The sequence below is a fragment of the Lithobates pipiens genome, unplaced genomic scaffold (assembly GCF_037356315.1).
Source record: "Lithobates pipiens isolate NorthernLeopardFrog02 unplaced genomic scaffold, aLitPip1_a1.2 Scaffold_28, whole genome shotgun sequence".
NCBI classification, from domain to species: Eukaryota; Metazoa; Chordata; class Amphibia; order Anura; family Ranidae; genus Lithobates; species Lithobates pipiens.
In genome coordinates this window covers 81,022,820-81,036,567 of record NW_027507789.1, presented here as the reverse complement: position 1 = coordinate 81,036,567, position 13,748 = coordinate 81,022,820, and the positions used below count along the sequence as shown (strand labels likewise).

The following is a 13,748-nucleotide window of genomic DNA, read 5'->3' as shown; positions in this document are numbered from 1 at the left end:
GCGTTAAGAGACTCACCCAAGGGCAAGGCACTAGGCCCAGATGGGTTTACGGTCCCTTATTATAAGGCCTTCCTCTCCCTGTTGTCCACGCCGTTTGTGTCAGCTTTTAACGCCCTATTGGAGGGCCAGACCTTTCCACCGGAGCTGTTGCAGGCAAGCATCTCGGTCATACTCAAGCCGGAGAAGGATCCGCTTCTCTGTGCGAACTACAGGCCCATCTCCTTATTAAACAGCGACCTTAAGCTCTTCACTAAGATACTGGCGGAGCGGTTGGCACCCATTCTCCAACGCCTGATACCTCTGGATCAGGTGGGGTTTATTCGTAACAGGGAAGCCCGAGACAACACTACCAGGACAATCAATGTTATAGAACGCGTCAGACGCCTTAAACTACCGATTATGTTGCTCTCTGTGGACGCAGAAAAAGCGTTTGACAGGGTGAGCTGGCCTTTTTTGCTAGCCACCCTGCGAAGCTTGGGTGTACCCCCCCATGCTTTCATGGGTTACAGCTCTTTACTCGTCACCGACGGCGATGGTTAGGGTCAATGGGTTTGCCTCGTCGCGTTTCACTATTGGCAATGGAACGAGGCAGGGATGCCCGTTGTCCCCCCTTTTGTTTGTCCTATCGCTTGAACCCTTGCTGCACCACATCAGGCAGAACATAGACATCAAGGGACTGGACACCCCCTCACACCACCATAAGGTCGCAGCCTTTGCAGATGACCTCTTGTTCTATGTCTCGGAGCCTCACATTACATTGCCGAATCTCTTAGCGGAAATAAGACGATATGGCACCCTGTCAAATTTTAAAATTAACTTACAGAAATCGGAAGCACTCAACGTCTCCCTGTCTACCAACGCCCAGACGAGTCTAAGCACTAATTTTCCCTTTCGTTGGGCAACTGGGGCTATACAATATCTGGGTACCAAGGTTCCCCCGGACCCACATCTGATTTTCCAATTGAATTTCCAGCCGCTTCTAAAAATTTTTGCCGTAGATCTAGAGAGGTGGTCAAAGTTGGCGACCTCTTGGTTTGGGAGATGCAATATGCTCAAAATGAATGTAATGCCCAGACTCTTGTACCTATTACAAGCCTTACCGATAAAAATCCCCCAATCATTTTTTAAAGCCATGCGCTCCATCTTTATTCGATACGTATGGCAGGGCAGGCCTCCAAGACTCAGCCGAACATTACTGCTCAGATCAAAAGACAAGGGAGGGATTGGCCTCCCAGATCCGGCATGGTACTATACGGCGGTGCACATGAACAGAGTAGTTGACTGGTGCAGACACCTGAAGGATAAGCTGTGGGTTCGTCTGGAGCGTGAATCCGTACCATTTCCAGGTTTGCCCTGGAGTGGACCGGGCTGGTCGGGAGCGACGCAGGCACACCCACTCATTGAGCCAATGTTACAAGAGCTAGACAGATATTTTACCCTGATGGGCGTGCCCAGTTTCCCTTCGCCCATGACTCCTATTATTGGACACCCACGCTTTGAACCCGGCATGACGGAAAAGTCTTTCCGCCTCGACCCTGACCGGGACCTTGTGCGGGCCTCTTCTTTTCTTGGCCCTAGGACGTGGACAGCGGTCTCCACTATGTACGAGGCGTTAGCAACCACTGCCCTGGGACAGTGGAAGCTTGCCCAACTCTCCCACTTCTTGAAATCTTTGCCAAACAGTGGCGAATTCCGCAGACCCCTAACATCGTTTGAGGAGGTATGCTCAGGAGAGGGACCGACCCGAGGGTCTCTTTCCCTGTCATATCGCATCCTACTTGACCAACTCTCCCAGGGTAACCTGGTGTTCGTGGAAAAATGGGAGCGAGACCTGCATATCCGGCTCTCGCCAGACCAGAAGAACCGCGCGCTTCTTTTTGCGCACAAGTCATCCCTATGTAGTAAATACCAGGAAATAGCTTATAAATTTTTGACCCGATGGTACAGGACCCCCACTGTCCTGGCGGCTATGTTTCCCGGTCACAGCCCTTTGTGCTGGAGATGCGGTGAACAAGCCGGCACGTTACTACATATCTTCTGGGAATGCCCTCAACTGGCCCATTTCTGGAGACAGGTTCTCAATATCATTTATGACCTCACGGCTATTGATCTCCAGAACAACCCAGCTGCGATCTTCCTCAATCTGACCCCACTCTCGAGCAAGAAGTACCATAAATCTCTCTTAAAACATCTTCTGAGTGGGGCCAGGGCATGTATACCTAGCATGTGGAAACAGCAGGCCGCTCCACTGGTGTCTCACTGGTTTGCAAGAGTTTGCGACATCTACCGTATGGAACAGCTCACATCAGCGTTAGGCGACAGGGAGGAAGAGCACACTGCTCGTTGGTTGTCGTTGGTTGTCTTGGAGCCCCCCATCCCCTTCTCCTGCCCATTTGCTCCCCCCTCTTTCCCTACCCCCTAACTCCCAAGTATAATTAAAATACATGGTGATTGCAAGGATCTTTTCGTTTTGTTCCCTCGATTTCCCAGCCAGGGGTTGGCGGCCCTCGGGGTGGTCCCGGCTGAGCTCTTTGACCAATAGAATGAAGGTGACCGATGTTAGAGGCCCCTCAATCTGGGCCTTGAGGGGGATCGCCCCGCGGACTGCCCTGGTTTATAAGTAGACACTGGGGTGCCAGATCATTAGAGTGGGATAATGTGGTGGCCTAGCCACGGCTGGGGCTGCTGCTGACATAAGTTGTTAGGTTTCCCCCGGTCCCCCACGAAGTATTAACTATGTATTTTTGTTAACCTGGAAAACTGAGGGATCTATGTCTTTTAAAGTTTGTCTCTGTATTACCTGCAATCCGTAAATAAAGAATAAAAAAAAAAAAAAGACACTAACCAGACCAGACCAGATCCTTCTATGGCACCTGGTCTTCCCAGGGAGTCTCCCATCCAGGTACTAACCAGGCCTGACGCTGCTTAGCCTCTGAAATCAGATGACATCGGGTGCTTTCAGGTTGATGTGGCCGTAAGCGTTCTCTTCAAGACACGCCCAACCCTCTTGACAAACGCCAAGATGGTCGCCTTGAGAAACAAGCAAAAAACAACATAAAAAGAAGCCTATGGGCTTACAGCGAACCTTAAAAGATGGGACCCACTAGCTCTGTCATGGTTCGGACGCTGTAATGTGTTGAAGATGAACCTTACCTATCAAAATACCCCAGACTTTCTTTCATGCGGTTCGCTCAATCTTTATCAAGTTCCTCTGGCGCGGAAAACATAAGCGTATTGGTAGGACAATGCTATTGCGACCGAAATTGCGGGGAGGTAATGGCTTCCCGGACCCTGCTCTATATTACACAGCGACGCACATGACACCGGTGGTTGACTGGTGCCGGTGTTCTGCCATATACTGTCCGGCCATGATATAGTGTCCGCGCAGTACTGCGCATACGCAGTACGGAGCAGACGAAGCTTCGGAAAATCTCCGAAGCTGAACGGCGCCTGCGCGGTGAGTGGAGGTGGTAGCCCCACCATCCAAGCGGACATAGGGTTGTGAATATTAGAGGGTCCCTCGCAGGCGAGCTTTGCTCGCCACGCTTCGGGCTCGGTCTCGCTGCGCTCGCCTCTTTTATATTCTTACTCTATGTCCACTTGGATAGTGGGGATAGAACCTGGACTCAGTGCGCAGGCGCCGTTCATGCTCCGCAATTTTCGGAATCTGTGTTGCTGTGTACTGCGCATGCGCAGTACACAGCGGACACTATCCGATGGGGGACCATATGTGATAAGACACCGGCATGGGGAACTGAAGCTATGGGTCAAGCTAGAGCAGGAGATGGCGCGGGTTCCACTGGCTGGTCTGCCTTGGGCGGGGAGACCATTGGAGCCCTGTGTGACTACTCACCCGTTAATTGGCCCCTCGCTCGCCGAGATGGATAGTTTTTTTCACCTTTCCCACCTGACTAACTTCCCTTCTCCTATGACCCCAATTATTGGACATCCTAGATTCCCTCCGGGCCTGTCTGACCAGGCCTTTACCAGGCAAGCCTCGAAAGGGCTTCTGAGAGCAGCCCTATTTCTTGGACCCACGGGCTTGATTCCCGTGGGGACCATACTGCTAGAGCAAGTACCTGTTGCATTGGATAGCTGGAGAGCTAGACAGCTAATCCATTTCCTCGGATCACTACCTAACCATTCGTTCTTCTCTAGACAATTCCACCCCTTCGAGGAACTTTGCCTGGATGATGGCCCAATTCGTGCTTCCCTCTCTAGGTCCTACCAAATCCTGACAGACGCACAATCCTCAACGGATCCACCCTTCCTAGCTAAATGGAAAAGGGACTTACAAACTACATTCTCCAAACCACAGAAGGACAGAATACTCTTTTTCGCCCATAAGTCGTCACTCTGCAGTAAATATCAGGAGATCTCATATAAGCTGATCACACGCTGGTATCGTACACCGGTGGTGTTGGCCAAAATATTCCCCGGTCAATCTGACCGCTGCTGTCACTGTGGGCAACAGACTGGCACCATTCTCCACATTTTCTGGGAATGCCCTAAATTACAAACATTCTGGCAGCCTGTCCTGAGACTCATCCACAAGTTCACAGACATTTCCTTAGCCAATGATCCCGCAGCAGTTCTTCTCAATCTAACTCCTATGTCGAGAAAGCGTTATCATAAGTCCTTACTTAAACATCTCCTCAATGCAGCTAGGGCCTGCATCCCAAGTCAGTGGAAAGAGCAATCTGCTCCAATGGTGACCCAGTGGTTCGCAAGGGTAAATGATATTGAACGAATGGAAGACCTGACTGCCACAATGAGGGATAAAACGGAGGAGCATGGGAACAGATGGTTCTACTGGACCCAGTTTCGCTTTTCGTAAGAATACCTCCGCGAGACATAGTAAGCTCATGGTGATCGTTGGAGATCGCTGTTCCAAACGTTGGACAGCTGATGAGCTGGTGAGCCGAGGGCGTCTCTTGCTCCCTGGGAGGGGACCCCACACTATCCACTCTACCCACGACACCCCCTTACCCCTTCTTTTCCTTTTCTGCCATTTCCTTCCCCAATCTTCTCTTTCCCCTTCTCCCTCCTTTCAGTTCTACTATTTCCCTTCTTAACTCAAAAAAGGGAAAAGAAAATGGTATGTTCCGACCCCATTTGACTACTACACAATACTCTTCCCCTATCTATGGATATCTAAACTCTTCGAGGGTAGCAGGGCTAGTATCAATAATATTTTAAGTGGTAGAGGATCCCAACGAGATGGAGCTTTAATCTCATCTTGATATGACCGTAAAGCTGTACACGTGCTATTCTCCTCAGACTTCTTACCATTGGCTCTGATATCCATGCAATATGATCGTTTGTTTGTAACTATTTGTATCACACATTCTGTGAAGTTGCCTTTGCATTGTATGTCGCATACTACTAAATAAAAAAACAAAAAAAACAGAAGCCTATGGCACCTGGTATTCCCAGGCGGTCTCCCATCCAGGTACTAACCAGGCCCGACACTGTTTAGCATCCGAGATCAGACGAGATTGGGCGCTTTCAGGGTGATGGGGCCGTAGGTGATCTCTTCGGGCACTCTCAACCCTCTTGACAAATGCCAAGATGGTCACCTTGGGAAACAAGTGAAAAAAAAACAGGTCAATGTCAACAACATAAAAAGAAGAATACGGCACCTGGTATTCCAACGCCATCTCCCATCCAGGTACTAACAAGGCCCAACCCTTCTTAGCCTCAGAAAAGAGAAGAGATAGGGCTCTTTCAGGGTGATGCTGCTGTAAGCGATCTCTTTGGGCACTCTCAACCCTCTTGACAAATGCCAAGATGGTCACCTTGGGAAACAAGCAAAAAAAAAAAAACGAATCAACGCCAACAACATAAAAAGAAGCCTACAATAACTGGTAATCCCAGGTGGTCTCCCATCCAGGTACTAACCAGGCCCGACTCTTCTTAGCCTCCAAGATCAGACGAGATTGGGTGCTTTCAGAGTGATGTGGCCATAGGCAATCTCTTCAGGCACTCTCAACCCTCTTGACAAACACCAAGATGGTCACTTTGGGAAATAAGCGAAAAAAAAACAGGTCAACGCCAACAACATAAAAAGAAGTCTACGACACCTGGTATTCCCAGGCGGTCTCCCATCCAGGTACTAACAAGGCCCGACTCTATTAGCCTCCAACATCAAACGAGATCGGGTGCTTTCAGGGTGATGTGCCCGTAGGCAATCTCTTCAGGCACTTTCAACCCTCTTGACAAACGCCAAGATGGTCACCTTGGGAAACAAGCAAAAAAATAAAAATAAGTCGGAAGCTAGAGACAATACGGCCCGAGTCCTCAATTTAATCCATGCGGCGCATGTACAGGGAAGGCCCTTGCTTATGTTGTCAACGGACACGGAGAAGGCCTTTGACAGGGTGGCCTGGCACTTTATGCAGGCCACCCTGGAACATATAGGTCTTGGCCCCAACATGATGAGCTGGGTAATGTCGCTTTACTCCACGCCATCGGCAGCGGTACGGGTGACCGAGTGGTGCTCGGACTCTTTCCCCATCACTAATGGGACGAGGCAGGGGTGCCCTCTGTCTCCCCTCATTTTAATTCTGACACTGGAACCACTTATGTGTCACGTTCGGAATGACCCGAATATTACTGGCATATCCAAACCCTCGGCACACCACAAAATTGCGGCGTACGCTGACGATCTAATTTTTTCCGTCTCCAATCCACACATTTTGCTTCCCAAAATACTTGCATCTCTACAGCGACACGGCAGCCTATATGTATTGAATATATCGGTTCCGGATGGTGAGGCCAAGAGGCTCCGCTCCTCTTTTCCATTCTACTGGGCTGAAAAATCTATACGTTAACTGGGCGTTGACATCGCAGCGGATTTAGCGCAATTGTACCTGCTTAATTTTGTCCCTCTCCTGGATAGACTGAAATCTGATTTGGGAAACTGGAATGCTTTAACACTGACCTGGTTCGGGCGCTGTAATGCATTCAAAATGATGGCCCTCCCTCGGATCTTATACATGTTCCAGACATTACCGATCCGGTTACCCCCAATTTTTTTCAGACAACTGCAGGTGCTGCTCCGGGACTTTATTTGGGCGCGCAAACCGCCCAGAGCCCGTTTGCAATTGCTTGCCAGACCAAAGGACAAGGGGGGTCTGGGTCTCCCAGATCTCAGACAATACTACAGAGTGACTCTGCTAGCGAGAGTCGTTGATTGGCATTGTAATGGCCCACACAAGCAGTGGGTGGAGATGGAGATTGAGGATGGATCCATTCCCCTATTGACCTCCCCGTGGCTCCTGTCCTCCCTACCAAAAGACCTCAGAGGTCACCCCGTAGTGGGAGCTACGTTGGCTGTTGTGCGGAGGTTGTTCCGCTGCACACACATTGCTCCCCTGCCATCACCAATGACTCCGGTTATAGGTAATCCAGACTTCCCACCGGGATTTACCAACAAGAAACTGCGACAGTTGACAGTGGTGGGGAAACAGCGTCTGGGAGAGGTGTGGCCCACGGGAGGGCTCCCGACCACGTAAACTGTCGCCGAGCTTTCTGACCCTCCGCTTGACTTGTTTAGTGCTTATCAACTTCGTCACTTTCTTCTGGCCATACAAAGGGCCCCCTACACTCCTAGAGACCTGACACCCTATAAATCCATCTGTCACAAAAGGGAACCTGTGCGACACACCCTCTCCCTCCTGTACAACCTATTGAGTAGTCAGGAGGAGGAGTCGACCCCCACCATTTATCCACAAATGGGAGAGGGACTTAGGCATCACATTTACCCCACAACAGATAGGGAAGATCCTGACCTTAGTACATAAAGCTTCCATCGCAAACCAATATCAAGATACAAGATAGTCTCACGCTGGTATAGAGTCCCATACCTTCTGAATAAAATGGATAGATCGATCCCGGATGTTTGTTGGAGGTGAAATTCAGATATGGGGACCATGGGACACCTTTTCTGGGCATGCCCGACCTTGAGGAACTTTTGGGTTCCCAGTAGCGTGCCTTCTACACTTGACCGAACAGCCTGTTTGAAAATACAAAAAAACCCTCACGATGCAACTCCTGAATGTCGCCCGGGCCTGCATTCCCGCACTGTGGAGGCAGCCTCAGCCCCCATCCAAGGTGCTGTGGTATTCCAAAGTCAATCATATTCTCCGGATGGAAGAATTGACCGCCACCCTTCACAACACTGAAGAGGCATTTAGTGTTACATGGAGGCCCTGGACGTATTTTACTGGTACTCGAGACTACATTCGGGAGGTGAGCAGTGCCTCCGTCCCAGAAAACGACTGAACATCTAACGTTTACCTACGTAGGCCATGTCTGCCCTGGGTGGCATTCCCCCCCTCCTTTTTGTCTTTATTTTTCTTTTTTTCCCCGTCGCCATCCCCCCACCTCCTCTCTCTCCGTCTTTGCACTCTCTTCTTCCCCCGTCCTCCCTTTTGACTATGCCTTGTCTCCTTACTAGCCTTCGGGACCCAGAAGAACCCCAGGGTTCTGGACATGACCGGCTCATATTTTGCTCTGGTTCACGTAGGTCATGATAAGCTGGCTCGCTGTGGTCCCAGTTGTTCTCCATGATTACATTTGTCCGAACTGAGCTGCACTAGTTATACTGTACTACATGTCGGAGGTGGGGTTTCTCTATTTTCTGCATGAAACTGTAGGACTCCCCTCTGAGAACCCAGAGTTATTTGGCTGCCTATTTTTTGTTAGCATGTAATTGTGACCCTGGGTCATGCTGTATGGTTGACTGTTATATTTATATTGTTCTACTTATACTTAATAAAAGAATAAAACAAAAAAAATAAATAAGTCAATGCCAACAACTTAAAAAAAAAGCCTATGGCATCGAGAAATCCCAGGCGGTCTCCCATCCCGGTACTAACCAGGTCCCAACCCTGCTTAGCCTCTGAGATCAAATGCACGCTCAACCCTCTTGACAAACGCCAAGATGGTCACCTTGGGAAACAAACAAAAAAAAACAAGTCAATGCCAACAACATAAAAAGAAGCCTGCAGCATTTGGAAAACCCAGGCGGTCTCCCATCCAGGTACAAACCAGGCCCAACCCTGCTTAGCCTCTGAGACCAAACGAGATTGGGCGCTTTCAGGGTGTTGTGCCCGTAGGCAATTTCTTTGTGCACTCTTAACCCTCTTGACAAATGCCAAGATGGTCACCTTGGGAAAAAAGGGAAAAAAAACAGGTCAAAGCCAACAACATAAAAAGAATCCTACGGCATCCGGTATTCCCAGGCGATCTCCCAATCAAGACACTACCAGACCAGATCCTTCTATGTAACCTGGTCTTCCCAGGCAGTCTCCCATCCAGGTACTAACCAGGCCTGATGCTGCTAAGCCTCTGAAATCAGACGAGATCGGGTGCTTTCAGTGTGATGTGGCCGTAAGTGTCTCTTCAAGACACGGCCAACCCTCTTGACAAACGCCAAGATGGTCGCCTTGAGAAACAAGCGAAAAAAACAGTTCAAAGCCAACAACAAAAAAAGAAGTCTATGGCACCTGGTATTTCCAGGCGGTCTCCCATTCAGGTACTAACCAGGCCCGACACTGTTTAGCCTCTGAGATCAGATGAGATTGGGCGCTTTCAGGGTGATGGGGCCGTAGGTGATCTCTTTGGGCACTCTCAACCCTCTTGTTAAACACCAAGATGGTCACCTTGGGAAACAAGCGAAAATAAACAGGTAAATGCCAACAACATAAAAAGAAGCCTACGGCACCTGGTATTCACAGATGGTCTCCCATACAGGTATTAACCAGGCCGTACACTGCTAGGCCTCCGAGATCAGATGAGATTGTGCACTTTCAGGGTGATGTGGCCATAGGTGTTCTATTTAGACACTCTCAACCCTCTTGACAAATACCAAGATGGTTATCTTGGGAAACAAGTGAAAAAAAAAGGTCAACGCCAACAACATAGACCCTGGCGGTCTCCCATCTGACCCAGACCCTGCTTAGCCTCTGAGATCGGGCGCTTTCAGGGTGATGTGACCTCAGGCGAACGCTTTGGGACATACTCAAAACTCTTGACTGATGCTAAAATGGTCACCTTGGGAAACAAGCGAAAGAAAAACAGGTCAAAGTACTATCCAGGCCGGACCCTGCTTAGCCTCTGAGATCAGATGAGATCGGGCGCTTTCAGGGGGATGTGGCCGTAGGAGATTTCTTTGGGCTCTCTCAGCCCTCTTGACAAATGCCAAGATGATCACCTTGGGAAACAAGCGGAAAAAAAAAAGCATGTCAACGCCAACAACATAAAAAGAATGCTACGGCACCTGGTATTCCCAGTTGGTCTCCCATCCAGTTACTAATCAGGCCCGACAATGCTTAGCCTCCGAGATCAGACAAGATCAGGCACTTTCAAGGTGATGGGGCCATAGGCGATCTCTTCGGGCACTCTCAACCATCTTGACAAACGCCAACATGGTCATCTTGGGAAACAAGCGAAAAAAACCAAGTCATTGCCAACATTGGAGGCTAAGCAGGGTTGGGCAATCAGTTTCCTTGCCTGAAATAGGCATCTCAGAACTGCCATCTGGCTACTTCCCGGGTTTCCAACTCCTTCAACTAATCCCAGGAGACAATACTTTGCCTCCATCATGGTGGAGGGTTCCAACCACCCGATCAATGGTTCCTGTCACCTCTGTCCAGTAGCGGATCAACTTCGGGCATCTCCAAAACATGTGCATCATGTCTCCCCCCATGTTCCCGCACCGGGGGCAACTTGCGTCCGGCCGTTTGGCCAAACTGAAAAAGTTTACGAGGAGCATAATAGGTTCTATATAATAAGAACAGATGTGACATCCTGTGTGAGGAGAGCCACAATTCACCACAGGCAGGATTCCTGCGGCCAATTATAGCTCAGGGGGGTTTAGTACACACCCCACACTATATAAGGCCGCCAGAATGGCGGCCTTGTATAGTGTGTTGCGGTGGTCAGGGAAAGAGGACGATAGGCAGGGACAGTGTCTTTACTGCTTGGGAACCTAGCACTGTTACAATGGGTGTTATGTGCCTCCTGCACAGTACACACCTGAAGCTACCCTTTATTACTGGTGTTCAATTTCTGCAATACATGCATCTGCAGTGCAGAAGTTAGAGTCGGTGTTGTGTGCCTCCTGCACAGTATACACCTTATTGCTGGTGTTCTGTTTCTGTAATACAGGAACCTAGTACTGTTACAGTGCTAGGGTGTACAGAGAAGCTGGTATATATAGAAGACTACAGCATACAGAAGAAAGGCTAGTGAATACAGAATACAGGTTTCGTGTATGTAGATAGGCTTGAGTATACAGAGATGCTAGAATAAACAGTGAGGCTGGGGTACACAGAGAGGCTAGTTTAAAGACAAATACAAAGATGTTAGTGTATATAGAGAGGTTAGTGTATAGAGAGAGTCGAGTGTATACAGAAAGGACAGTGCATATAGAGAAGCTAGTGTATACAGAAAGGGTATACATGAAAGCTGACATTCTATACAGAAGACTGGGTAGTGTATACAGAGAGTCTAGTGGGTACAGAAGACAGGCTGGTGTATTCTAGCTAGTTTTTACAGTCTAGTGTGTACAGAAGACAGGCTGTGGTATACAGAGAGTTTAGTGTATTCAGAGAGTCTAGTGTATACAGTCGGCGAGTGTATACATAAGACTGGCTAGTTTACACAGTGTTTACAGAGATGCAAGGGTGTACAGAGAAGCTGGTATATATAGAAGACTACAGCATACAGAAGAAAGGCTAGTTAATACACAATACAGAAGACTCGTGTATGTAGATAGGCTTGAGTATACAGAGATGCTAGAGTAAACAGTGAGGCTAATTTAAAGAGAGGCTAGTATATACAAAGATGTTAGTGTATATAGAGAGGTTAATGTATAGAGAAGGGTCGAGAGTATACAGAAAGGACAGTACATATAGAGAAACTAGTGTATACAGAAGACAGGCTTGGGTATACATCAAAGCTGACAGTGTATACAGAAGACTGGGTAGTGCATACAGAGAGTCTATTGGGTAAAGAAGACAGGCTGGTGTATTCTAGCTAGTTTTTACAGTCTAATGTATACAGAAGACAGGCTGTGGTATACTGAGGGTTTAGTGTATTCAGAGAGTCTAGTGTACAGAGATGCAAGGGTGTACAGAGAAGCAGGAAGCTAGTATATATAAGGCTAGTGAATACAGGCTAGTGAATGCAGATAGGCTTGAGTATACAGAGATGCTAGAGTAAACAATGAGGCTGGGGTACACAGAGAGGCTAATTTAAAGAGAGGCTAGTATATACAAAGATGTTAGTGTATATAGAGAGGTTAGTGTATAGAGAGAGTCGAGTGTATACAGATAGGACAGTGGATATAGAGAGACTAGTGTATACAGAAGACAGGCTTGGGTATACATCCAAGCTGACAGTGTATACAGAAGACTGGGTAGTGTATACAGAGAGTCTAGTGGGTACAGAAGACAGGCTGGTGTATTCTAGCTAGTGTTTACAGTCTAGTGTATACAGAAGACAGGCTGTGGTATACAGAGGGTTTAGTGTATTACAGAGATGCAAAGGTGTACAGAGAAGCTAGTATATATAAAAGACTACAGCATACAGAAGAAAGGCTAGTGAATACAGAATAAAGGCTGGCTTCTACGGAGAGGCTACCACTACGGAGAGGCAGAACACTATATATAGAGAGAGGGTATATAGAGAGGCTAGATTATACAGAGAGGCTAGTGCATAGAGTGAAGCTATTGTATATAGAAGCCTGGTTAGTGTATACAGAGAAGCTAGTGTGTACAGAAGAAAGGCTAGACAGGCTATAAAGAGAGACAAGTTTTTACAGAAGACAGTTTGGGGTATACAGAGATGCTAGTTTATACAGAGAGACTAATGTATACAGAAGACAGGCTAGGGCATACAGAAGACAGAAGACGGGCTAGTGTATTCAGAACATAGGCTAGTGTATATCGAAGACAGGCTATTGTATGCAACGATGTAAACAGTTTTATTGCTTTTCTGACATTGACCGAGTATCTCTGACATTAACTGAGTATCTCTCTGCACTATGATCTTAATAATAATAATAATAATAATAATAGGATTGTGTAATGCAAAGATCAACTAGTCAATAAATAAGCTTTCTCATTGGTACCGGCATATCCTTTAAATTTAGACTAACGCAACTATTTCTTGGCCATTTTCAAGCTAAGCTTTCAATCTCTTACCTTTGAACAGCGATACTTCCTCCCTACAATATTAAGCCATTTAAATGTCCTATTGGTCGCCTATATTATACAACTCGGTTAAAAGCCTACATGTAGAGAATAAAACTAGTCTTACATCTTAATAAAACAGTTTTATTGCTCAACCAGTATCAGCTGTCATGACAAATAAACGTTTCCACGTTTTGACTCTATTTTCTGTATTACTTCTTTTTCTCCACCTTATCTGTCACAGTTAAAACACAGTGACAAAACAATTTCTTTTTACCGCAGCAAAATGTGAGAAAAGCAGTGTAAGCCGTCTTTCTGCCATATGCAACCATCTCTCGCTACCTCTATGCAATAGGATTCTCTTTCCAGTGGAAACGGAAAACAGTCAGTGTAAGCCGTCTTCGTGCGTAACAAAATTAATGGAACGATTTACACGTTGGAATTTGCAAGCTACGTCAATTTACTGTTAAATAGAGTACCTTTGCATTTATCCCTTGACTTTGCTACTATCCCTTGATCCCTTTTGTGTATTCACTATATATCGAC

At 47.6% G+C, this 13,748-nt stretch overlaps 3 pseudogenes; all 3 read right to left on the bottom strand.

Annotated features, from left to right (window-relative positions):
• Positions 1-5,411: 5,411 nt before the first annotated feature.
• On the bottom strand, positions 5,412-5,530 carry LOC143937293 (5S ribosomal RNA; annotated as a pseudogene).
• Positions 5,531-5,852: 322 nt separating this feature from the next.
• Positions 5,853-5,971, bottom strand: LOC143937469 (5S ribosomal RNA; annotated as a pseudogene).
• Positions 5,972-9,500: 3,529 nt separating this feature from the next.
• Positions 9,501-9,619, bottom strand: LOC143937014 (5S ribosomal RNA; annotated as a pseudogene).
• Between the last annotated feature and the right edge of the window lie 4,129 nt (positions 9,620-13,748).